The sequence below is a fragment of the Ochotona curzoniae genome, unplaced genomic scaffold (assembly GCF_017591425.1).
Source record: "Ochotona curzoniae isolate NIBS_2020 unplaced genomic scaffold, NIBS_Ocur_1.0 contig_2321, whole genome shotgun sequence".
NCBI lineage: Eukaryota > Metazoa > Chordata > Mammalia > Lagomorpha > Ochotonidae > Ochotona > Ochotona curzoniae.
Genome location: NW_024465421.1, coordinates 21,933,084 through 21,958,898, shown reverse-complemented (window position 1 = coordinate 21,958,898; position 25,815 = coordinate 21,933,084). Strand labels below are relative to the sequence as shown.

The following is a 25,815-nucleotide window of genomic DNA, read 5'->3' as shown; positions in this document are numbered from 1 at the left end:
ATTTACATAATGGATCCCATAAAGCTGATCACTTTTGGTCTACAAGCATTTTCTTTGCCTGAGGATATTTAAGTTCTCTGCTTTCTCAATTGCAGCATAAAAGAGGGGAATGGAGGAGTTGCTAAATTGAGCAAGGGATTTTGGAGAAGGTTGGGATAGGGAGAGTATTGTGCAAGAGTGTCCTGACGTTCCTGCTGCTGTGGGGTTCATTGGGCTGCAGACAGAATCCGGGGGATTCTGGAGTAGGCATGGGGTGGGTTTAGGTATTACTGGAGGGAGGGTTTCCTCACTCAGTCAGTCTAGTCCGAGGCAGCGGGGCTGTCAGGAAGCCCAAAACATTGGCCAAGGTTGGCTTGCTTTTCGCATGTCTCCCCCCTGTGAACCCAAGCCTCTCAGAAGCCCAGTCACTGGGCAGGTGTCTCTGGAGTGATGACTCCATTTCTATTTGCTCCTGGGGTTTATCCATTTTATTATTTATTGCTTCTCATTTACTTGAAGGACAGAAAGTGAGAGAAAGAGACAGATGAGTGAAGAGTTGTTTGCATTCATTCCTCACATGTCCTCAGTTGTCATGGCTGGGCTAGGCTGAGGCTGGGAACCCCAGACTCAATCCTGGTCTCCCCTGTGAGTGTCAGGGATTCAAGTGCTTGAGTCATCACACCTGTTGCCTGCCAGGATATGTGTTAGAAGGAAGGTGGATTGAAAGTACCAGAAGTGGGACTTGAACTGGGCACTGTGATTGCAGATGCTGGTTACCCTGGTGGTGATCTCATCCCTGAACCCAAACCTGCCCCTGCTCATCTTCGATAAAGGAACCTCAACTCTGTGAGGCTGTGCTAATGAGGGAAGATTGGTTGGGGCCTTATAGGTCTTGGTAGTTCAGCAGGCATCCCAGGGCTACACTGTAGAGACATCTCCCTGGTCCTTACACCCGGGTCCCCCATTCTGGATCCTCCTGGAATCTGTGTTCCTGGTCATCTTCCCGGGACAGAGCTGTGTGGGGGCCCATCACGAAGTTGTGGGGGGCAGACATTTGGTGCCCGTGGACACCTGTACCCCACAATGCAGCCTTTGTATTCTGACTTTGGCTCCTATTCTGCATTTGGGCCCTAGTCACTCAAGCAAGGGACCCGGGTTGAGTTTCTGGAATTTGGGAATTGATCAGAAGATGGGAACTCTGTCTGTGTATCTATCTCCCTTCGCACAACCCCGCCAAAGCTCCTGGAAACTGGAGTTAAAAGAAAAGCTTACTGTGGGGAGAAACTCATTCATATTTGTGTGTCTGTATCACGTATAATTGATTCCTTACTGTAACACTGTATTGCAGCTTGCCTTTTCCATGTAAATTGTGCCTGATTTTTGAGTATTACAGAAAATTGCTACACTGAACTGACTTAAAACATTTTAGAAAGTATGTGTTTATTTCTTTGAAAACCAGAGGTACAGAGAAGGAGGAGGAGAAAGAGAAGGAGAGAGGGGGAGAAAGAGAGAGAGAGAGATCTCCTTTCCATCTGTCAGTTCACTCCCCAAATGGCCGAAAAAGCCAAAGATGGGTTAGTCCACAGCCAGGAGCTTCTGCTGGGTCTCCTGTGTGGGTACTAGAGCCCAGGAACCTGAGTCATCTTCAAATGCTTTCCCAGAAATTAGCAGTGAACTAGATCCGAAGTGGATCAACTGAGACTAAAAACTTTAGGGGTGCCCATAAGGAATGCTAGTGCTGTAGGCAGTGGCTTTGCCTGCCTCGCCACCCTATTGGGCGTGTGTGCTCATTCCCTATGCCCACTGTCATCTGTGACCATGTTATGCACAGCTCATCTCAGTATGGGGCTCTTGGAACCAAGGGTTCCTGTTGCTTGGACATTGTAGTAAAAGCAGGGGTGGAATATGTGACTCTTGCCTGCTAGGAGGTCACCACAAAAGAAAAAGGTCGTGACAGGTATTGCTGCTGTGACAAGTGAGCCCTGAGAACTCAGTGGCCTACAGCCCCTGCACACATGGTGCAGGGCAGATGTCTAAGGGGAGAGACCAAGGAGGCTCCTGTCTGGACACACTGATGCCTCAAGGGTTTCTGCTATTGAAATCCGCATGCTCAAGGAGCACACATGAAGGACTCAAACTTGCTTTTAATGACTGTGGACCCGATGTCATGGGATTTCTTACATTCCCTTGAGTGGAAATGCAGTCACGTGATCCCAGCCTAATTGCAAAGAAAACTGGGAAATGTCTTCCCTCATGTGCATGAAGAAGGTCGTGTCTGACATAGTTACTTTCTAAAATATTGATTTATTTGTACAAATAAGCACATTTCATAGATTTAGGATTGTAGTGACAGTTCTCACCCTGCCTTGCCTCTGCCTCTGTTCCCCCACACTGTTCCATCCTCATTCCTTTGCATTCTTTTCCAATGTTTACAACAGCGTGCTTGCATTTCACTTCACAGTCAATGCTGATTAGGTAAATAACAAGCTTTATTTACTTTATTAGTAAATATAGCAAGTAGGAGATTATAGAAAACTATTGTTCAGGACTGTATATACAAAGGCTGTAAACAAGAATCAAATCTCACTCCTATAGGTTATATATTTTTTTTTAAGATTTATTTTATTGGAAAGTCAGATATATAGAGAGGAGGAGAGACAGAGAGGAAGATTTTCCATCTAATGATTCACTCCCCAAGTGACTGCAACGGCTGGTGCTGTGCTGATCCGGAGCCAGGAGCCAGGAGCTTCTTTCCAGGTCTCCCACGCGGGTGCAGGGACCCAAGGCTTTGGGCCGTCCTCGACTGCTTTCCCAGGCCACAAGCAGGGAGCTGGATGGAAAGTGGAGCTGCCGGGATTAGAACTGGCGCCCATATGGAATCCAGGTGCGTTCAGGGTGAGGACTTTAGCCACTAGGCCACACCACCTGGCCCAGGTTACATTTTTTGCACTCTGTATGTTGTCACAGATTAGGGAAAATGTGGTATTTGTCTGTTTGGGACTGGCTTAGTTCACTAAGCATAATGGCTTTCAGTTGTATCCATTTAGTTGCACAAGACAGAGTTTCATGCTTTTGGATGGCTGAGTAGTATTCTGTAGTACATATATTCTGTATTTTCTTTATCCAGCCATCCGCTGATGGGCTTCTGGGTTGGCTTCACATCTTAGCTGTCGGGAGTGGAGCTGCTATAAACAGGGGTGCAGATGCCTCCAGCTGCTCTTTCCATCACCACACTGCTGACTTTTGCCTGCACATGTCCCAGGGCCCAGGGCTTAAAGACTAACAGATCTAAGCTTCTGGTCCTTGCTGGCTGGTATTGGGACGAGATGGCTCAGTAGATGAGCCCTTGAATGTCCACCCCCAAAACAAGAGGAAGTCCAGTGAGAGGCAGGCTCTCCACGATGCTGTGGGTCACTCTGACGAGCAGGGAGGGGGGACAGGGCCACTCTCTCCTCCAACTTTTATTGTCTCCACTGCCGAGCTGACAGGCAGGCTCATTAGTGTGTTATGTTTTATTCAATGAAACAACTTTAATGTTGCAGCTTAAATTGAATTCCCTATAACGTCTTCATCTTCAGTGTAATGTGCCTCGAGTGTTTTGGTGCCACCATCTTCTGTAGGATAGTTCTGAGGCAACGGCGATGGTGAAATCTTGTGCCATCTGCAATGCAGGCCGATGGCAGTGCCGTAATTGGTCTTCCCCATAATTAAAGGAACATTTCCTCATCAGAGCCATTCTTCCTGAGACCCCCAGGCAATCGGTGTACAAATCATCCTCTTAGGAAACCTTTACTGCTAGCAACCTATAAAAATCTAGTTATGCAAACAGATTTGCTTATTTGGTAACACGAGCGGGTTTTCGCAGTTAAAAAGTAATCGAGGTGATTGACCTATAATCCACCTCCTCTGTGACCGAGTGTCATTTCTATTTTGACGGCTGGGAACCTTTTGGCTCTGTCTAAAATTGTTTGCAGCTGGCATGAAGATACAGCAAGGGGAATCTCCAACAGTGACAAGCGGCAGATTCCCTGCCTGCTCCTCAATGGAGAATTGCCCAGCTGCCTGGGGTCCTGTCCCTGAAGCCAGTGGAACTGGGTTGTTACCCTGGATGCAGTACTGCTTTGCATCATTTCAGATGAAAAACAGACACTTGTTTGATAACAGACACTTGCTGAAAACTTGCTCTGGGATTGGTGTAATAGTTGAACTTCTGCTTTACTAACTTAGAGACCCCCATTCATTGGTTCACTCCCAAAAATGCTACAATGGCCTGGGCTAGGCCAGGCTGAAATGGGGAACCACGAACTCCATCTGGTTCTGCTACCAGATGATAGGGACTGAACCCCATGAGCCTTCACTGTGTCCCAGGGTCTACATTAGCAGGAAACATGAGTCAGGAGCCAGGAGCAGACTGCTGGGATGGAGGCCTTCCCAGCAGTTGTGTTTGGCCAAGATCTGTCCATGTTTCCTAGGATGAGGTCTGAAAGCCTGTTGGTTTCAGTCCCAAGTCTCTTCCAAGGCTCCATTCCTCTGTCTGTTCTTCAGATGGATACACTTCCTTTGGGGCTGTGCCTTTCTGTTGTAGAGCTCCCTGGAACTTCCTGATCCAGAGCTCTCTGCCTAACTCTGGGCAGATAAATCCACCTGCCCGTGGCCACTCCCACTTGGATGTCCCTCTGGGTTCTGACCTTAGTGTGTCTTTCCTCTTCCTGGGGTCATTAGTCAGACACACACACTTGGCTTTAGCAATCTGGCACTGTGTGAGCTTGGGTTGGTTACTCAACCTCTCTGGGCTCTGTTTGGCTTCCATGATGAGGAAGTGATAAGGGTGTCAATCTCATAGGGCTTCTGGCTTTCCTGGGCTGGTGGCTAGGGGGCAGAGCAGGGAGGCTGGTAGCATCACCTGGGCACAGTGTGGTTGGCAGATGGCACACTGAACACAGATAGACTGAGAAGGGCAGCTCAGTCACAGGCTTTTGTGGGGCGCACCCATGCGCATGGCCAGCTGGGAGGGAGGAGTCTTCCCGGTGCTCTGTTTGCAGGCACTTGTCCACAGACTGGGGGCCTGGTCGCTGTGCCAGGGCCCGGCTGACTGCTACACGGAGCCTTTCTGGGACCAGAGTTGGAATCCCTAAAGTAGGACACTTGCTCCGTTTAGCAGCAAGTCCAACTTCCCACTCCCGGCCTGAACCTCACTTCCTCTGCTGTGCCAGAGGTGTGCCAGTGCCTACAGCTTCCAGAGGTGGGGGTGTGGGAGGGGAAACCCTGGAGAAAGCCAGGGAGGGCCCTGCAGGTGTTTGCATTAAATTGCTTACTCGTTATCTCAAATGAGTTTCTAATTAGTCCTGCTTCAGGCATTGTCAGGAAATGAAGTGAAAATATGTAAATACCATGGGGGAAGACACCTACCCCCCCATTCTTCCAGCTTATTTCTTTTCAGTCTTGGGGTGATTTATTTTTCATGTTGTTTTGGTTTGCAGTCGGGTTAGTTAGTTAGGGCTGGAGTCTTACCCCATGTGCTGTTTGCTGTGGCAGATGGGATTCCCTGAAGGTGGCCCCAGTAGCACCTTCCATCCTATGGATCCTTCTAGAAGCTCCCAGGAAGTCTTCTAGAGGTTTATCACACTACTGTCTTGTGTAGAGGTGGAGGATCTGAGCAGGCTGGAGGTGGTTTCCACAAGTAAGAACCAGCAGAGGCTGTGCTGCTTCCTCTTGGGACTCCCTGGGTAGAGCACAGGCACCTGCTGTGAGGAGGCCTGAGCAGCGAGGTGAGAGCCACTGGGAGAGGGATGCCAGCTCTCAGCCAGCACTGGCATAACCTCTCTGGCTGTAGGCATGAATCACTGCTGTAGTGGTGGCTTCGCCCCCTGGTGATGACACTGGTCTGATGAGGAGCTCAGATGATGGACCCTCTCCTGTGAACCTAGGCCAGCTTTGCTGAGGAACAAATGCGGGGATTTGAGACCCAGAGTTTTGAGGCTATGCATGGTCAGAGCTTCCGCTTTGCAAATGCCCAGTTCTGTCCTGGGGAGCTGCCCCATCCTCCTGGTAACTGTTAACTCTTTGTTTCTTGGACCCCCACCAGTAGGGGTGCTGCTCCACTTTCAACCCAGCTCCCTGCTAATGCACCCAGGAAAGCAATGGAGGATGGACCGAGGGTTTGGGTCCCTGCCACCCATGTGGGAGACCTGAATGGAATTCCAGACTCTTGGCTTTGCCATGGCCTAACCCCAGCTGTTTTGTAAGAGGCTCAATAGATGGAAGATCTCTCTCTCTCTCTGCCTTCCAAATAACTAATAAAATTATTAAAAGTGAGAGAAATACCAGTTCCATTCCAGGTTAGGCCAGGCATTGGGAAGAACGGATGGAGTGTGTGAAGGTTTGGGTGGAGGGTGGGTTTTAAGCAGACAGAAGGCCCAGAGGAAAGATACAAGCAAGGACCCTGGGGAATACAAGAGGGGCTTGGATCTGGGTTCTGGGCTTCCTTCTTGCACGGCTGTCTTGCCTCTTCCCTCAGGCCTCAGCAGGTGCTGCTTCTTCATGGCAGACACCTCTGTGTCTTCTGGTTCCTCCTAGAAATGCTCCAGCTTCCATTGTTGCAGGCACCCTTAGGGCTACTCAGAACACAGGATATATGTGTCAAGTCAGGGCTCTTGGCCACCAGCAACGACGAGAAGGGAACTCAAGGGATGGTCCAAAGCGAGTCTGGACAGGGGGTGGGAGCATGGGGTTGTGGCGAACTGGCTAGAGCTGTCTGCCAGAACAGGGTGGGGTTGGCAGCCACCTGGCAAGAGGACAAGCCCTGGGCTGCACGTGATGGGCAGATGCCAGGAGCCCAGGGCTCCCATGAATTTTGCAGTGCAATAAAGGAGCTGGTTTGCATTTAGCTTAACAATGTACAAGAGGGGCCATGTTAGCAGAGGAATGAGCGGGCTTCCCTACATGGGCAGTCCCGTGTTTGTAATTGACTATTGATTTGCAGGATTTGTGTACTGAGGTTAATCAGGTACAACAAGAACAGATAACTGTTTCCGCTAAACCTCAGTGTATAAATCTGATGTGGGATGGCTGTGGATTAGAAGCAGAACTTGGTTTTTTTTTTTGTTTGTTTTTGTCTAAAAGTAATCAATGCAGCACAGCTTAGCCCTCCTGTGTTTGGGGCGATTTGGGTTTTGTCTTCTTGGGTGATAGAGCTAAGGTGGTAGGATTCCTGTGGGGGAACAATAGCCCATTCCTAGAGAAGGAGGGGCTCACACAGTACCACCCAACAAGCAGCCACCTTGCCTGCCCAGAGATGCCCAAAGCTGAAGTAGGAGGTTGCTTTCCCAACTGAAGGAAGCTTGTTGGCTTCCCCCTAAGTCAGGAGCGTTTCCAGGTTAGACTGGAAGGTCTGGGATTGTCATGTGGAGCCACCAGGGTTAGGAGTGGGCTGTCGGGTTCTACTGGAAGGTGAAGTGACTGTTTCATGAGAAGAGGGGCCTGGGCACTGTGGGCAGGAGCATCAGGGTCAGAAGGGCCACCCCAGGACTCCAGTGGGCGCTGTCCTCTGAAGCTCATGTACCCTCTTTTGCTTAGACATGCACTGATTTCACCTGGTGTGGAGTTGAGAGCTAGCTGCTTAAAAGCTCCAAAGATGGACATTGGAATGAACTCAAGGAAGCTCAAGGAAGCTCAAGGAAGCTCAAGTTTGCATGTGGGTGCAGAAGTTTGCTCAGCTCTTCACTAGCTTGGTGTTTGGCCTGTGGCTGCACCATAAACAACTCTGGCCTGTCTCCTGCACATGGACCTGTGCTTGTGTCCTGGTGTCTGTTTCCCAGAACATCCTGTAATGGATGGATGTACTTCCTGCAGTGCTGGCTAGGCTCATGCATGTGGCCACAGCTCTGGACCCGTCCTTGGGACGGAACCGAGTCAGGCTGTGTCCTGGGCAGACTCACTCAGATCAAGTCTGTATTTCCGGAGTTCATTTTTAAGATACAGCCTCCTCTAATGGGATCAAGGAAGCTCACAGCAAGAGGCAAACCCAATCCGGCTGAAGATAATCAGTGGAGACAAAACAGACATCCCAGGGAGCCAGCGCAGGGGTTGGTTGGGGAACAGCAGTTTGGCCTGTGGACATCCACACGTGCTGGCTCTGGGTCTCACGGTGTCTCTCCGCACCCATGTCCCATCAGAAGGGGTTAGTGTAGACGGGTCAACTCACAGGCTCATCAAAGTGGGGAGCTGGATGCAGAGCCTGCCCCTAGCCTGTGCACTGCCCTCCCTCACCCAAGCTGGGGATTAGAATGGGGTCATGAGTGTCACGGTCAGCCACTGGTCCAGTTCTCTGTCCATAGCAACTGTCACAGACTGCACTTTGCAGAGAGCTGAGGGTGAAGGACCCCGAGGTCAGGCTGCCTGGAGTGTGGGCTTGCACTTGGCTGGTGAGCTGTAGGTCACTATCAGACAGCTATGGTGGCCAACTGTCTGATCCACGGGTGGGATTGCCTACCGACCTATCCTTCTCTCTGACCTTGCTCCCTGGAGCCCCTCCAAACTCCCAGGGAAGGCAGGCAGGCCTGCAGCAGCCCCATGAACCTCTGTCCCCAGACCCGGGATTGGGCTATGATGGCCTCACTGTTGAGGTCACCACTGAGTCCAGCTGTCCACAGAGGGAGCCAAGGCAGCCCCAGGTTTCTGCTTTTTGCCCTTGGGTGGGGGACACACTGGCCATGTGAAGTCTGCTGGCTTGACACTGCAAGGAACAGGGTCAGGGTCACTTTCAGTCTGTATCTTCAGAAAACAAGCAGACAGGTGTTCCTCTGAGCCACACCTGTTTTCTTGGAGCCTGTTGGAAGTTGGAGCCCTTGTGGCTGCCAAGGAGGCCAGCGTGGGTCAACTGTCCCCACATCCAAGTGTAGCAGTTGCTGTACATGTTGCTGTCTGCAAGGGTCAGCTCAGCTGATAAGAGGAGAAAGAAAAACAAGGGTTCCCAGGCTTCTGGCTCTCAGCCCTTCACCTCAAAATAGAAGAGTGCCATGAAGGGATGGGGAACAGAAGAACAGAGGGGTCCAAGCTGGTGAGAGCGAGACTTCATTTATACAGACTGCCTGCTGGGGAAGCGTGGCTAGGAGGAGTTGGAATTTGAGAAGAGAAATGCAAGAAGGGCTTACACGGGTGCATGTATGTGTGTGTTTGTGTGCATGTGCAGGTACTGCCTGGGGCCAAGGCCAATTGGATATGTCATGGCCAAGGGGAGGCATGACCTTGGGGCAGGTGCAGAGTGGAAAGCAAGTCCAGGCTGGTATTCCTGAGTGAGGAATACCACTCAGGATTTGGTGCCTACAGTGCCTGGACCACTGGCAAAACTCAGCAGCGCTTAGCTCTCTACATGCCCTGTCTAAGCGACAGGGCTGGAGGCCGTGCTGGGGAAGTGGTTATCCTACGCTCAGGGCTGGGCTCAGTGGGTAGCAAGCATCTTGGGGCTCAGGCATTTGCAGCAGAGAAGTCCCATGTCCTGTCTCCTCTGGCCATGTCCTCTTGCAGGTGTGGGTGCCCTTTGCTGAGGAGTCCTGGATGGACTCCCACTGGGTCCAAGTCTCCCTGAAGCAGGCAAGAGGCAGCTCCAGCCTGTTCTCAAAACCCGGCAAATACAGATCTTGCACAATTGGTTCCACATCATGGAGAGAGCATTAGGCTGATTTATTCAGATCAATTCCGGGTAAAAAGCCATAAAAGAGAACTTCAGAAGGAGCTGTTTCCCCGGGAAATGCGGCTGATGGATCAACATCCCAGTGGGTGGCCAGGAGAATGGAGCTGGTGGTACAGGGAGCGTTTTCAGTGGTTAGGGGCAAGTGGACCCTGGTGCTTGGGACAGGAGCTGGGAGGAGGTCTTGTTAGCAACTGGCTTTGGGAGCACAAGCTGATGAGCCCAGAAGAGCAGGTGGGAGAGTGGGTAAGACCCAAAGAGCCACTGCAGCTTCCCAAGGTCACCCCTGGGAGCCAGAGTTCGGCCTTCCAGCATCCACAGCCCACCCCGTCTACAAGGCCTGCTGCTGCTGCTGAAACACTTTGACTTCCTCTCTCATGCTCTGTGCTGTTTAACTTGCCGCCAAGGGACCAGTGACTGCCCTCTGCCATATTGCTGGTACCTTTTCTGTCTGCATCAGTTTGTCTGTTGTTTCCCAGTGCTGTGTTCTGATCAAGTCCTTCTGTCTCCCTCAGCCTCAATATTCTCATCAGTGCAATGGGTATAGTGCATACTTTAGAGGCCTGTCATGAGTAAATAAAGCAATTGGCAGTTGTTGGCATGGCTGGGACGCAAACACAGGCCCCTGGGACTCCATGGTCCAGCACATGGTGGCTTGGCAGGTCTGTGGGAAGAGAGAGGGAGCTCGTGTGCTCAGTCCCAGGCGTGGGGGACTCGTCTGCTCTGCTTTGACACCCCTGTGGCTTCCTCCCTGGGTATCTTTGCCATCATCTTTGGAGCTCACCAAGGCCTCTTGTGGCCCTTCCTTGGCCCTAGCTGCCTTTGACTGAGTATGCAGGATGTGGTGCTGGGGGTTGGTGACTCAGTGCTTATATGCGGGAGCCAAGCCACCTGCATTTGCCCAGTTTGTCACATTACATGGTCTTGGGTGAGGCTTCTGGTTTTGTCCCTAGTTTGGATCTGGGAGCAGCACGTGAGGCCCACATGCTTGGATTACTGCTGCCACACAGGATGCCCGGATGGGGTTCCTGGCTCCTGGTTTTGACCTGGTTCAGTGCTAGCTGTTGTGGCCAATTAGGGAGTGAACCAACGGAAATTTTCTGTCTTTCCTTTCTGTACTAACACTGCCTTTCAAATAAATAAATGAATCTATAATAATAATAATAGCCCCTGAAAGCTGTCACCTATGTTACTGTCTCATTCTTGTCCTCGAGGTGGCTCTGATCTGCCGGATGGCTGTGGGGACTGACAGCAACATTCAGTCCTCAGTCTCTGAGAAATGGGGCTCGTCCCAGCTGCCCTTTGGGTCCGAGGGACAAATGAGATGGTTTCCGCTGGGTGCTCCCTGTATCTGTTCCTCTCCTGGGTCACAGTCAAGACCCAGGTGTATTACACGCTGGAATCAGGGAGCATGCTGGCTGCCACTTGGGGCTCACGAAACCCTTTCCGTCCTGGACATGGGATGCAGTGTGCCTGGAGTCTCAGAGCACCACTATAGAGTTTCCTGAAGCTTGTTGTGTGCATAACCTCATCTTGGTCTCTCTCTCACACGATGAATTTCCTGGGCTTTCAGTGTGACCCACAGAAGAGGAGCACTTTCGGGTCCAGCGGTGGTGATGGCTAGATGTGGTGAGCCTGGAGCCTTGGCTGTGAGTCCCTGAAGAAGTTTCTGAGATCAGGTTGCAGAGGCAGGTAATGGCGCCTGCTTGGAGACTCACCGTGTTTGCCCCCACCACTACCTGGGCTGCCGCCCCGACACAGCTCTCAAACACATGGTCTGTGTGGGCACTGCCTGAACCCTGCGATTCCCGGTACAGTCACACAGGACCTTGGCTTTTTGTAAAAGCTGCTGCATGGCGCATGGCGCACTGGGCTTTTTTTTTTTTTTTTTTTTTTTTTTTAAGATTTATCTATTTTTTTTTTATTGGAAAGGCAGATATACAGAGAGGAGGGGAAACAGAAAGATCTCTGTCTACTGATTCATTCCCCAACTGGCCGCAATAGCTGGAGCTGAACCGATCTGAAGCTAGGATCCAGGAGTCAGGAGTTTCTTCCAGGTCTCTCATGTGGGTGCAGAATCTCAAGGCTTTGGGCCATCCTCAACTGCTTTCCCAGGCCACAAGCAGAGAATTGGATGGGAAGTGGGGCTGCCAGGATCAGAACCTGCATCTATGTAGGATCCCGGCACATGCAAGGCAAGGACTTTAGCCTAGCACCGGGGATCTTGCGCCATTCAACTCCCCAGAGAGAAAATCAACGTGATAGTTGCCCGAGGAGGGGCACTCAATCGTCGAGACCTCAGTCATCTCTGAGAAGGGCTGGCAGAGGTGGCTTAGGGCTATGTTGTCATCCCGCATTTGTTCTGGTTTCCTGGCAGGTGCTGGCTTACCAAGTTGGTTCAGAGCTGAGGAGGGAGCTGGGGTGGCTGCCGAGCCCCTCAGGAGCCCCTGTGCATAAACCAACTAGGAGGTCAAGGACTGGATTGCAAGGGTTCCTGAGGAGCGGGAACACATAGGAGTGCAGGCAGGGCTGGGGAGTCCAGGCCTGTTGGGCCAGAAGTGCCACGATGTTCAAGTCAGGGCTGGGGCAGCGTGTGTGTCTTGATGATTGACAAGGGACTGTAAAATGAAGACCAAACCTCTGTGGACACATGTCCTGAGCTAAGAGCCCTCCTGCAGTGTCTGGCTCACTTCTCGTGCTCCCCATGTGGGGCTGCCGCTGTTCTCACGTCATAGGTACAGCAGCTGTGACCAAGCTCCTTGAATTTGGTTTCCCCCCCTGGGGTGATGGAGGACGTCCCCACCACCCTCTGGGATCCTCATGTCCACCGTCCACCTTTGTCTGGTGGAGCTGCTGGGCCTCTGTTTGTGGGGTCTGGCTCCATAGCAGACGTGGCTGGGTCTTAGCACAGCTGTGCCTGTAGCCAGGACTCATCCCGGGCTCTCTGTGGCCACTGCCATGAGTGGCCATGAGTGGATGCCCAGCTATGTACCCCAAGGGTGGGTGGGTCTAATCTCATCTTCTCTGCCTTCCCCCTGGGGAATCAAGCTCCAGCTGTTCTTGTGGTAACTTGGTCAATGACTGCCCCTCATTTGCTGCCTCTCTCTGTCCCCCAGCTCCATGCCTGGTCCCCAACCCATCCCTAGAGTGTCCTGGAGTCACCCTAAAAACTGCCCTGGCATCCTTGTTTTGCAGTTCACTTTGGGGGAACAACTAGGTCCGTGTGGAGTCAGGTGCATCTTTGCTGTCGTGGGTTTGGTTTGGGGGTCTCATCCGTAAGAAGCTGGGTGTCCAGCCAGGGAGCCTCTCTCCTCTTTTCTGTCCACGGTTGCTTGCCGTCCTCTGTGTTCTCCTTGATAAGCCTCCACCGCAGGTGGACCAGTGAGAACAGGATCTGCATCTTTGTTCTCTAGATGCTTCTGCCTTCTATGGTGGTCTCAGAGGGCCCCTGTGTGTGGGGCTCCCACGGGACTTACAGACATCATCTTAGATGGGGTGAGAGGGCTCGCTGTGGTGTGGGAGGAAGAGGGGACAGGTGGGTGAGTCCGGCCTGAGAAGAAGGCCCCTCAGATGGCATGCAGCAGTGCCCACGAGCAGCTGGTGTGTGTGTGTCCTTTGGCCTGACCCCGACTTTCCTGTGTTGCTTCAGGTGCTGTAGAAGATGTGGGCTCATGTGACCTCGGGACCAGGGTTGGGTTGGGAGGGCAGGCAGGGATGGGAATCCTGGGGTGTGAGTTTTTCTGAGATGCCAGGATGTGTCACGGTTGCACAGCTCAGCATCTGAATCAGACGCGCCAGCTCTCCCATTGTGGGATGCTCCGGGGGCCATACTGTGGCATAGAATGTAGGTTCCACTCCATCAACCACCAGACACTGGGAGATCCCTCCCTCACTGTGAGCTCCTTGATACTCAGGCCCCCAGGAGGTGGTCATTCAGGGAAGCTCTGACCTCTCCCCAAAAAGAGGCTGTGCCTTGGGGACAGGCAAGTAGAAAGAGGAACCGAGGGAGGGGCTTCCTCAAGGAGACCCCTGTTTCTGGTTCCTCCAGGGGTCCTGAGTCTGTCACCCAGCTCTGGGCTGGGCACTGACCAAATGCCAAGATGCGGCTCTCATGAGTGAGCTGACGTCAGCTCACTCGGATCAGGGGAGCATCTGGAGATGGCCCCTCGATTCCCTTCCAAGGGTGATCAGGTCTGAGTGCTGCTTCTGCTCTGGCTGGTGTTTGGCTTTGCCCATCTTGGTCCAGCCCCTGCAGACAACCTCGGGCACATGGCTGCCCCTGTTTATGCCTCAATCTTCTCATCCTCTTGTTAATGAGTGCTTCTCAGGGGTTCCTCCCTCCAGCTGGCCGTGGCATGTCTGGGGTACGGCACTGTGTGGCCAGGTGCCCACCATCTTAGGGCTTCTGTTGCAGCCTTGGGGTCTTTGGGCAGCCCTTTCCTTTGCCTGAACAGCCTGCACCCACGGAGACCTGGCCTTCGGCACCTCTCCGCTCCCATGTCCTGGGTACCTGCTGCTGTCTCTCTGGCAGCGGAGGTCCCTGCCTTCCCACGGACCCAGCCCAAGTTCCCCAGAGCCACTGACCACGTTCCCTCGTCTTGTTCCCTCCCAAGTGCTGAGAACCTGGGCCATAGGTGCTCTGCAGGTGCCTGCTGACAGGTGTGGCAGAGGTGGCCTACCTTCCATGCGGAGCGCTCAGTGCGCTCCCAGCAGCCCGTTTCCTGGTTACTTTGAGGACACCCAAGATTTCAAACTCAGGACCGCGGTGAGGGGCGCAGACATGCAGCTTCCCCACTGGCCATGGTGGGCAGGGACGTGCGGGACCCCGGACAGGTGCGGCAACTCGCGCGAGCCGCCAGCAGAGGACGGCAGAGAGCCGGCAGCGGTCCCGCCGAGCCCGCGGAGCCGCCGAGCCCGCGCTCGCGGGCGCCGTCTCCAGCCCGAGGCTGGCGGCGGCGGGAGGCGCCCGGCTCGGCTGTCCCCGCTAAGTGCAGGCAGAGCCCGCGGGAGCCATGGCCAGCGCTGCGGGCTGCCCCGAGGACGCGGGCAGGCCCAGAGGCAGGGACGGCCGGCCGCGGCAGGAGGAGGACGACGCAGCCCCGCAGGAGAAGCGGCCGAGGTTGGGGCTGGAAGGAGGACCTGCGGTTAGCACCGGAGCTGAGGACGCGCCGTGCCTGGCCGGGGAGGAGCCCAGTGCCCAGACGGACGGCGCCAGCCTCGGCGTAAGTGCGTGGGAGCGGGCGCGGGGGGCGGCTGAAGTTGGCGGGCGGCAGCGGCAACTCCGGCGCTCGGGGCCTCCGTGGCGCCGTGGACGCGCCGTCGCGGGCCCGTGGACTCGCAAGCACAGCGCCCGACGCGGGAGCTCGCTCTTGGCCACCCTGACCCGGCACCTGCACTGGGCGGGCTGAGGAGTCCCTGGGCACCCCGCAGGGACAGCAAGGATTGGAGGCGAGGCGGTGGGTGACGTGCGCGCTGTTGTGTCCAGCGCCGTGGAGAGGTGGACTTTGCGGTGTCAGGAGCAGGGTCTGCTCTGGTTTCGGACCCCGCGGGGTCCCCGCGGCCGGTGTGATCTTTCCTACTGGTTCCCGAAAATTGGGGCTCGCTGACCTTCCGTGCTGAAGTGCATGCAGATGGCAGGCTCATACCTGAGTCGTGGTTAGGTGGGAAGATGCACTTCACCTTGGTGTTTCTTCCAAACATCGCCATTCGGGGCGGCTCACCTGGCTCAGCTGTCCTCATGGCTTTGTGACTGACTGGCCCCCACGGGCGAGAGAGGCTCCCTATCCCAAGGGCTCCCTCAGCTCTCATCCACCAGTTCTCAACCCCAGCTGACCTGGCGGGGGCTGACCAGGTGCTGTTGGGAACCTGGCTTGTGGGGATGCCCTCGTGGCTGCATGGGTGTCCCTGGGTTCAGAGCCTGGGTGCTGGAAGCAGATGACTTTCCTGTGAGACCTCTGCAGGAGAGGGATCAAGGGTTGGGCATGGTTACAGCAGGTGGCCAGGCTGGCAGGTGCCTGGGCCCAGATGCTGCTCTCCCCGCTCCTCTCCCACCCAGAACTCTGCAAAGACCCTAGTCCCAGAGGCAGCTCAGAGGTCTGGGGAGCCGGCAGCTGTGTATGCCTCCTGGGAGTGAGCTGGGGCCAGCTGCTGAGCTTGGATGGCCTCAGGGGTCAGCGGCCCCTGGGGTGGTTCTTTCCCAGGGTGAGTGAGGCTGGGCCTGGGTCACGGTTTTGTGTTCTGAGTGTGGGTGGGTCTCTGGCTAGCAAGTCCATGTTCAGGGTGCTCCGTGGGCTGCAGGGGTATTTTGTAGAGGACGCTGTATTTCCAAGGCTGGATCCCGCTTGAACTTTTTGGTCCTTAGTGGGAAGTGGGGAAGCCCGTGGTTTATAGAGGGTTAGATCGTTGTCACACGTCGCCTTGACCTCTTGTTTGGGTTCCTGGGATCCCCCGCGCCCACAGCCCCTTGCCGAGACACGCTCTTCTTGGTCTGCAGGGCCAGAGGTTGGCCTCAGCCTGGTCCTTGCTGCTCACACTGCCCGCCCGCTGCCAAGTCACTCCTGCTTGTTGGTTTCTGGTTTGTGTGGTGATGGATGTTGTCTTTTAAGAACCTGGGAAGCCGTTTTGGGCTACAGTGAGCAGCAGTAGTTTCAGGAGGTGAGCTGGAGCCTGTGGCTTCTGCTGGCTGCGTGTGTGCACCGGGCACAGGGCACCTACCCTGAGAGCTTGTCTGCCTGATGGAGATACCTTGCAGAGCACAGACCTCCGGGATCAGCTACAGCTTCCTGTCCTGGAGGGGCAGGCCACCTCTCATGGTGCGAGCCGGGCATGGAGTGCAGCTGAGGCCTCGTGCCACGGACTGTGCCTGTGTCGGCTCTTGTGCCTTCTTGCGTGATTGATGCAGGTGGCTTCCAGGAGGTCAACCCCTGGGTGCTGGCTCCATGGGGGTGCATGAAGAGGAAAGCAGGTCCTCCCAGAACCCTCGCTGACTCCAGAAGTGCTCCGTGGGGGAGGACAGCCTCACTGCCCAGCAGCTGATGGTTCGCCATCATCACGCACTCTGCTGCCCCAAGAACAGGCAGAGCTCAGCTTCTGAGCACAACAAATTGGGGAGATGCTGGCCAGGCTCGGGTGTGCACGGGGCCATTGCTGTCTGCATGCGGCCCATGGGTCTTTGCCTACCTTGCTGGCTATTGTCTGTACCTGGGCTCCCCAGCCCTGGCACTCACTTCCAGTCTTTGTGGCACGTGGAAGAGCCACCTTGCTCCTCAGCCTGTGCCTGGGCACCCCGTCCACCCTGATGCAGTTACCAGTTGAGACAGCCCTGGAGGTCTCAAGGCCTCGACATCCATGGGTGTATGTGAAGGTTGAGGTGTGTTTCTGGTGGTACAAGTGTGCACAATGTGCATGGATTTCAGTTTCTTTCTTTCTTTTTTAATTTTAATTTTTAATGGAAAGTCAGATATACAGAGAGGAGGAGAGACAGAGAGGAAGATCTTACCTCCGTTGGTTCACTCCCCAAATGGCGGCAACAGCCAGAGCTGAGCCGATCCAAATCCAGGAGCCCAGAGCCTCTTCTGGGTCTCCCATGAGGATGCAGGGTCCTAAGGCTTTGGGCCATCCTCAACTGCTTTCCCAGGCCACAAGCAGGGAGCTGGATGGGAACCGAAACTGCCAGGATTAGAGCCGGCACTCATGGGATTCCAGCATGTGCAAGGCGAGGATCTTAGTCGCTAGGCCACCGTGCCAGGTCCAGTCTGTTTTTTGATCTGTCCAACAGAGATGAGGTGCAGTCTCCCAGGAGGGATTTGTGGTTCAAACCAGCAGCTGTGGTCAGGTGGTTTGTTACTCTCTCGTTCACTGGGCTCTGGGCTCCGTCTCCTTATCTGCTGGGGAAGTGGAAAGGAGACTCCTCCACCCAGACCTCAGTGTGGATTCCGGGAACATCATGGTTTCTGCCTGGGACTCCCCAGCCCCGTTCTGTCTCCCCTGGCTGCTCTGGGTCTGGGATTGCAGGAGGTAGAGATGTCGGGGTAGGGGCAGAGCAGGTCTCCCTGGCTGGAGACCCCCAGCGTTGGTTTGGCAGGATGATAGGGCGTGTTTGCATCAGAGCCGGCAATCCGGATTCGCTTTTGAACACGGCAGGAGTCCCCAGGCTGACGTGCTCTCAGCCAGCCGGGATGTAGATATTTCCCTGGCAACGTTTGCAGAGGCTGACACAGAGACGTGGCCGCCTGTTGGAACGCATGTAAGCGGGGAGCACTGGGAACTTCGCTCATCTTCCCGGGGCCTCAGGTGCGGTGTGGGCTTGCGTGGGAGGAGGGAGGTGGAGGGAGTGTTCCGTGGATCTGGACAGAGGGCTCCAAGGTGCATCTGGGACACTTCAAGCTCCCTGGACAGGTGAGTCTTGCAGTGCTTGTGGTGAGTGCACCGTGTGGTTTCAGACAGTTCCAGCATGGTTGGTGGTTCCCAGCTGAAGACTCAGGTGTGTGTGTGTGTAGGGTATGTCTGCGTGTGTGTGATTGTGTGTCTGTGAATGGGTGTGTGTGTGTCTACAGGCGTGTGTTTGTGTCTGTGAGTGTCATTGTGTGAGTGTGAGTGGCTGCATGTCTGTGAGCTGTGAGGATGTGTGTGAGTGTGCGTGTGTGAGAGACAGAGCAAGAGGGGGAGGAAGTTTGCCTGGTACTTGGGGTCTCGGCAAGGTGGGAGTTGGCTAGTTGTGTCCTCTGGAACATGACATGCAGCCCACTGGGCTCAGAGGGGACCAGACTGGCGGCTGGGCTGGGGGTGGGCGCCTGGGTTTAGGAAGGTGTAGAAGGCCGTGTGGCTATGTGGGGTCTGGGACATTAGAGAGGGGAAGGGAGAAGACCTCAACTTTGTGTTCCTCATCTGGGGTTGCCCTGTGTGCTGAGTGGCAGTGCTGGGTGGCAGTGCTGGGTGGCAGCCCTCAGTGCTGGGGGCTGGTGGCAAGACGGGCCGGAGGTGCAGATGTGGACGGCGACTGAGGCCGGGACGGCTGAGTTTGCCAAGTCAAGCAGGAGTGGATTTATGGGCAGCCTGGGCCCGCCACGTCCAGGGTGAGAGCAGGCTGCCCCGGCCAGAGACCGGCGAGGACCAGGGTTGTGAGCACAGATGACTGCCCGTTGGGGTCAGAGTCTCCTGCTTGTTACTGTGGCTGGGGATTTGTCATCTTCCAGTCGTCATTTTTATGGTGTCATCCCACAGTTGGCTTTCCAGACACATTGTAGAAATCGTGATTTGATAACGTGAGTTAGACAATTTATGGGCCCTTTGAGCCATTCCCGACTTCAACACTTAAACACTTTCTTTGGGATCAGGGGGAGATGTGCATGCACACAGGAACCTAAGTGTTGAACCCAGGTGGTCTGATATAAGTCAGTGCCAGAAGCGTTGGGCTCGCTGCTTGCGCCCCATTTCCAACACCCAGTTGTGGAGATGGGAGTTACATCTATCAATACCACAGTATGCTAGAACAATGACAATTTCTACACACAATTATAGAATTATTACAAACATTGTAGATGTTCTAATGTCTCCATTGAGTAAGAGCTATTTTATGGGCCCGGCGCAGTAGCCTAAAGTCCTCACTTTGCATGCACTGGGATCTCCCATATGGGTGTCAGTTCTAATCCCAGCAGCCCCGCTTTCCATCCAGCTCCCTGCTTGTGGTCTGGGAAAGCAGTCGAGGATGGCCCAAAATCTTGGGACCCTGCACCTGTGTGGGAGACCCAGAAGAGGCTCTGGGTTCCTGGCTTCGGATTGACTCAGCTCCAGCTGTTGGGGAGTGAATCAGTGGAGGGAAGCTCTTCCTCTCTGTCTCTCCTCCTGTCTTTATATTTGACTTTTCAATAAAAATAAATAAAAAAAGAGAGATTTTATGTTCTGGATTTTATTCTTAATTATTTTTTGTGACGAGGATTCTTCATTTTTGTTTTCATCCAACAGACACAGTTTCTTCAGGTGTGCATGAATCTGAGTGTGAATGTGTCTGGTTGTGTCATTGTGTGTCTATTTACGGTCACACATGCACATGCTGCTGGAGCACACAGCCTGATGTTTTGAGAGGTGTGTATCCTGGGCTCAACAGTGCTGGCTGTTGTCTGCATATCTCCCTTAGGAGGGTGTTTTTAAAGGTTCTGGCAAGATGGAATTAAAGGGCAAGTTTATTTTGGTGCGACGAGGTGTTGAAACGTGTGTGTGGTTTTTCATCAGGCACACCCAGTTTGCTAGTCTGCATTGCATGTGCTGAGCACTGGGAACCTTGTCCTGTGTGTAATCCTTGGGCGTTCAGGGCATGCAGATGGAGTGCAGGCCCCACAGGGTGCAGCAGCCTGCCTGTGCCTACTCTCCCGTAGGAGGTCGTGTGTCCTCTGCCCAGCTCCTGGCACCACCGTTCTTCTTTGTGCCTTTTGAGTTTGACTCTTCCAGATCCTGTGTGTGTGTGTGTGGTTGCTCAGGAGAAGGCCCTGCCCCCCGTTCATCCATGTTGTCAGGGTCCCTTCTTTTTGAGGGCTGATGGGTTCTACTGGATGACTTCGCCTCTCCAGGCCAGCGGGCATTGTTCCAGGACCGCCCCCTCCTCCGGCCTGCCACCCAACTGCTGGATTGCCCCAGTCCCTCCTGGCTGGTGGCATGGCAGTGGCTCAGAAGCCCCCTGCATTTTCACCTGAGGATTTTCTGCCTGTGGTCAGTTGGGCCTGTGGAGGGCCGGTGGTGCACATGTCACGTTATTCTGGGCTTTTAACAACAGCCACTTTGTGAGGGAGGTGCAGAGTCCTCCTAAATCAAGGCATGTGTGGGGAGACTCAGGCTGATGGTGACCTCACAGAACTCTAGTCTGGGTGGGCGACTCTGTGCCCACATGACTCTGCTGTCCCTGGAACAGAAGCCCTGGCATGGCTGTGTGTCAACACATGGTGGTACCATCTGGAGAATGCTTCCCCTCTGTCCACTGTGGCCCTGGCCTTCTCATGCCTTCTGCAGGTGTCTGAGTGGCTCCCATGTGCAAGGGGCTGGCTTGTTAACTGGTGTCCAGAATGGACTGGTCCGTGTTGCCCTGATGCCTGTCGGTGTGAATGAAGTTTTATTGAAAGCAACTGTTGTCTCCAGGTTGCTGTTTAGCTGGGGCAGAGCGGTTGGGACAGAGGCTACAGTCCTGAGCCCAGCCGTTGGAGTCCCACGGGAGCCTAGTGTATGCCCTGGAGAGGGACTGGGCTTTAAGTGGGGTTGACTCATGCGTTTTTCAGGAAGGAGCTGAAGCTGATCTGTGGCCCCCTCCCTAGTGTCTCTCTTATGTTTGCCCGTCAGTGAGCAGCCCCCCCCGCGCGGCTGCGCCCTCCCAGCAAGGTTGCCCTCCTCCATGCTGTGACTGTGAGTCCAGGTGACAGGTCAGGGGCTGGAAAGGAGGGCTTGGAAGGCACAGGAAGTCGGGATATTGAGATTTCCACCTGCTCTGGTGCTGGGTGGCGTCTGGATGTGTGTATTTCAGCGTCTGCTTCGGAAGCTCATGCTAATGACCAGATGGTGCATTTCCTTTTCCTTCGCCCAGCTCCCTGCACGGGCACCCTTGCAGGCAGCCACTCACACGTGGAGATGCCGGTTCTTCCTACCTGCTTCCTCCCACCCCATTGGGGGTCCTTGAGACCTCTGCTCCTGGCACAGCCTTTGCCTCGGCTCAGCTCCCCTGGGCTAGGGACCAGTTCCTCCTGCCTTGGTTCAGCTCCCATGGGCCAGGGACCAATTCCCCCTGCCTCCTGCCCTTGAGTCTTCCTCACCTATTGAGGAGACTTCATGATGGAGGGTGAGGGTCCCATGCAGACTGAGGGTCTCAGTACAGCTCCCAAACGGGAGCCTGACTGGGGACAGCTGCTGGGGAGGGGGCTGCCCTGGGGTGATCAAGTTGCACAGTGGACGAGTGGTTCTGAGTGGGGCTGGGCCCGGACCTTACAGACAAGGAGGAAAAGGCTCAGAGTTCCCTACAAAATACAGGTCAAGTGCTGTGCAGCAGAGAGGCCGGTGTGTGCTGTGTGGGGTGGAGTGGGGGCTTCTGGTTGCAGTTTTCTCAGTTCTGTGTCCTGATTCCTTCTGCAGCCCCTGACTCTGCAGGGGCCTGGCCTGGCCCCTCAGACCTGACCAGCGCCGGGCAGGCTGTGTCTTTGCTCTCCTCTGGGAGATGAAGGCTTTGTGATTGGGTGACCTGAGCAGTGGGGTGCAGGTGCACAGAGCACCTGTTTCCCTGCACCCTGCTCCTGGCGTGCCTGGGTTCTGTTGTCGGGCTGGTTCTCTGGGCCTGGCTACCCTGGAATTGCTCCTGGGCCGGATGAGGCCAGAGTCCCTGTGGTCGGGCTGTGATCTCTCTGCTTATTAAAAATGAAAATGATGATATGATGTGCTCATTTGAAAAGAACTTAAGCAGTATGGCTGTGTTCACATGAGTGTACTTCAGAAGGAAGTGTATGGAAAAAAGGATTGTAAGATACATTTATTTCTTGGGTGAAAGCATTTGAAATTCACACAAAGGTTTTTCATTAGAATGTTCAGAGTTTTTTTTTTTTTCCTAAGCTTTATTTATTTACTTGCACGGAGAGAGACAGAGAGAGAGAAGGAAAGACAGGATGTCCTATCTTTTTTTTTTTTTTTAGATTTATTTATTTTTATTGGAAAGTCAGATATACAGAGAGGAGGAGAGACAGAGAGGAAGATCTTCCATCTAATGATTCACTCCCCAAGCAGCCGCAACTGCTGGAGCTGAGCCAATCTGAAGCCAGAAGGCAGGAGCTTTTTTTTTTTTTTCTTAAAAAAAATTAAAGATTTATTTATTTTTATTACGAAGTCAGATATACAGAGAGGAGGAGAGACAGAGAGGAAGCGCTTCCATCCGATGATTCACTCCCCAAGTGACCACAACGGCCGGTGCTGCGTCGATCTGAAGCTGGGAGCCAGGAGCCTCTTCCGAGTCTCCCACACAGGTGCAGGGTCCCAAGGCTTTGAGCCATCCTTGGCTGCTTTCCCAGGCCACAGGCAGGAAGCTAGGTGGGAAGTGGGGCTGTCGGAATTAGAACTGGTATCCATATGGGATCTCGGTGAGTTCAAAGTGAGGACTTACCGCTACACTATCGCTTCGGGCCCAAGATCTCCTGTCTTCTATCTGCTGGGCCACTCCCTAAAAGGCTACCACAGCCAGAGCTGGGCTCATCTGAAGCTGGGAGTCAGAAACTTATTCTGGGTCTCCCATGTGAGTGCAGGGACCCAAGGACTTGGGCCATGTTCCACTGCTTTCCTCGGCTACCAACAGGGAGCTAGATTAAAAACAGAGCAGCCAGAACTGAAACTGGTATCCATAGGGGATGCCAGTGCAGCAGGCAGGAAATTAGTCTATTATGCCACGATGCCAGCCCTATCATGGCCAATTCTTGATAGAAAAAAGCTTGTGTGGACTTAGGGGTCATTCCCCTCCTCACTGTCCTCTGTGTGTCCTTGGGCCACAGCCCACCCACTGGCCCCTGCTGGCGGGTGCCTCCCCTGCGGTAAGTATTCATTCTCCATAAGGTTTCTGGTGATGTCACTGCACATTCCAAGGTCTGGGTCAGCATTCTGCAGGCCTCAGGGTCCCCACAGATAAATGGGCACAACATCAACCGCAACAATGGGAATAATAGTAACGTCTCCTGCCTGAAGGTTTAATGCAGTAGATGGCAAGAACAGCTGGGCAGTTTAGCACGTTCACACTCCCACATGTGGCCTGGGCTTTGGGGTCTGCTAGTGTGAGGCTTTACTGGGATTGTGTCTTTAACTCCCAGCCCAATGCTGTTCCTTAGACTTGACCTTGAGTGGTTGGATTGAAGGTCAGAGCTGGGACAAGGGTGGTAGGAGCTGAGGATGATCAGGGCTTCCAATAGGGCCCTCACCTGCTGGACTCCGACAAGCCTCCAGCTTGGGTGCCTGGACCTCTGTGCACCTTGCTCACCTGGTCAAGGTTTACAGGGGGGCTTTGACCAGAGGCTGTGGCTGAGAATGTGCTGGTGGGGTCATGCTTCATTAGGGCCCCTCTAACCCCAGCATGGATCTGGACACCACGTGGCTCCTGCTGGCCAGGACCTCGTTTGTCCTGAGCCCTGAGCCCAGAGGCCAGGCAGGTGCAGGGCTGGAAGGACCAGGACCCTTACCACTGCTCTTGCGTCCTTGTTGGCCCTGGGCTTGTGAGGCCTGTGAGTGTATGTGTACCCATGTTCAGGAGTGCGTGTTCACATGTGTACGTGCAGATATGACTTTGTCTCTGCGTTGAGAATAGGATTGGCAGATATAATACAGGTGGTTCAGCTAAATGTGAGCTTTGGATTGGAAATTTGAAAATTATAATTCATGCAATATTTGGAATATGCTTACTGTAGAAACAATTTGCTTGGAGTTCTGGTTTGACTAACAGCCCTCTCTAGGTCTTGTTGGTGTGTGATTGGGGATTGCATACTGGGTGGGGGGACTCTGGAGTTCCGTGGGTGTTGTGTTGGGGATGGGTTGGGTGCTGGAGTCCCTGGTGTCTGGATCCTCCAAGGCACCACCTGGGGCTGGCTTCCTTTGGGACATGCTGGCGCGAGCTGCCCTGTCTGCCCTTGCCTGGAGCCTGGCTGCCTTGTCAGCCAGATGGCATACAGTGTGCAGATGGCCTTAAGTACCCACTGCTTCCGCCAGGGCTCTGCAGAGGCAAGGTGGCCCTCACCACCCTGTGTTCTGGCAAACACACGCCTCCATTTCCGCTGTCAGCATGGGTGTAGTCGAGCTTGCAGCCTGTTGTCCCATGCATGCAGGCTGAAGGCTGACCTGACAGGGGTATGGGAAGATGGGAACTCTTCCGTCCTCCAGTCTTCCTAGTTGGTCACAACTTTAGTTGTCCAGGTGCCCTGAGTGTCTAAGAGCACCTTTGTGTCCACCTGGTTTGGGGGCTGTGGAGGAGGAGGCTGGCCTTGACCTCAGTCCATGACCTCTAATAGGAGAAGCTGCCCCAGAGTGTCCTTCTGAAGTTTTTGAAGTTGATCGCAGAGTCCTTGACTGGGCTCTTCGCAAGGAGGTCTGGTTCCCTTGTGGAGGTGGAGTGGGCACTGTGGTTGTTGGCATGCCCACATGCTGCTGTGGCCTTTTTTTGGGGCCTGTCTTTGCTACAGCACCTCTGTGCATCCTGCTGTGTCGCTTGGCAGTTTTTTCCTCTCTCCTGCTCTTCTCTGGGCCAAGGTTGTATGGTCCAGCTGAGTCGCTGCATCCTCAGGGTTGCCTGGGCCGTGCTGGGCTGTCACAGCAGCCCCTGTTGCTTATTCCCAACCCAGCAGGTGTCTGCGGTGCAGGTGTGAGAGCCCAGCTGCAGCTGTCTGGATTCTGTGATGATGGCTTGCCCCCTGCTAGACTGTGGTCACCCTGAGGGCAGGGGACCACACACACACCACACATACTGCACATAAACAGAAATACACAGTTCATGTACACAATATGTATTCACACATGCACACGAATACACATATATGCGTAAATACACAGTCACACACACAGATAAGCATCCAGTTATGTACATACATACACACAGATGCATGTCTCTATATACATGCACACATATGCACTCACACATATATGCAATACATACTCATTCACACATATTGACACATACATGTACCTGTATTTAAAAAATTTATTTACTCGTTTTAAAAGTCAGAGTTAGAGAGGGAGAGACAGAGATCTTCTCTCTGCTGGTTCACTTTTAAGATGGCTACAGCATCCACTGTTGGGCCAAGCTGAAGACGGGAGCCTCATCCAGGTAACCTGTGTGGGTGGCGGGAGCCCTAGCCGGGCTGTTCTCTGCTGCTTTCCTAGCAGGGAGCTGGCTTGGACGTGGAGCAGCCAGGGCATGAACCAGTGCCCATATGGGATGCCGGCATTGCAGGCAGCAACTTTACTCACTACACCACCACACCGACCTCAGAGACTGTATCTGTTTTTGACCGCTGTTGTGGCTCTGGTGTTTAGTATATGCCCAGCTAGAGTTTCTTCCTGTGAATCTAATTCTGTTATTTGGACAATGAGATTCAGATTAACCCCTGGTGTTGAGTGGAACAGATGAGAATACTCTACTCTGATGCCTCTTCAGA

At 53.9% G+C, this 25,815-nt stretch overlaps 1 long non-coding RNA gene across 1 annotated transcript in view; it reads left to right on the top strand.

Moving 5' to 3' along the window:
* LOC121151694 overlaps nucleotides 1-25,815 on the top strand; it is a 294,304-nt gene that overhangs the window by 11,020 nt on the left and 257,469 nt on the right. The window lies entirely within an intron of this gene.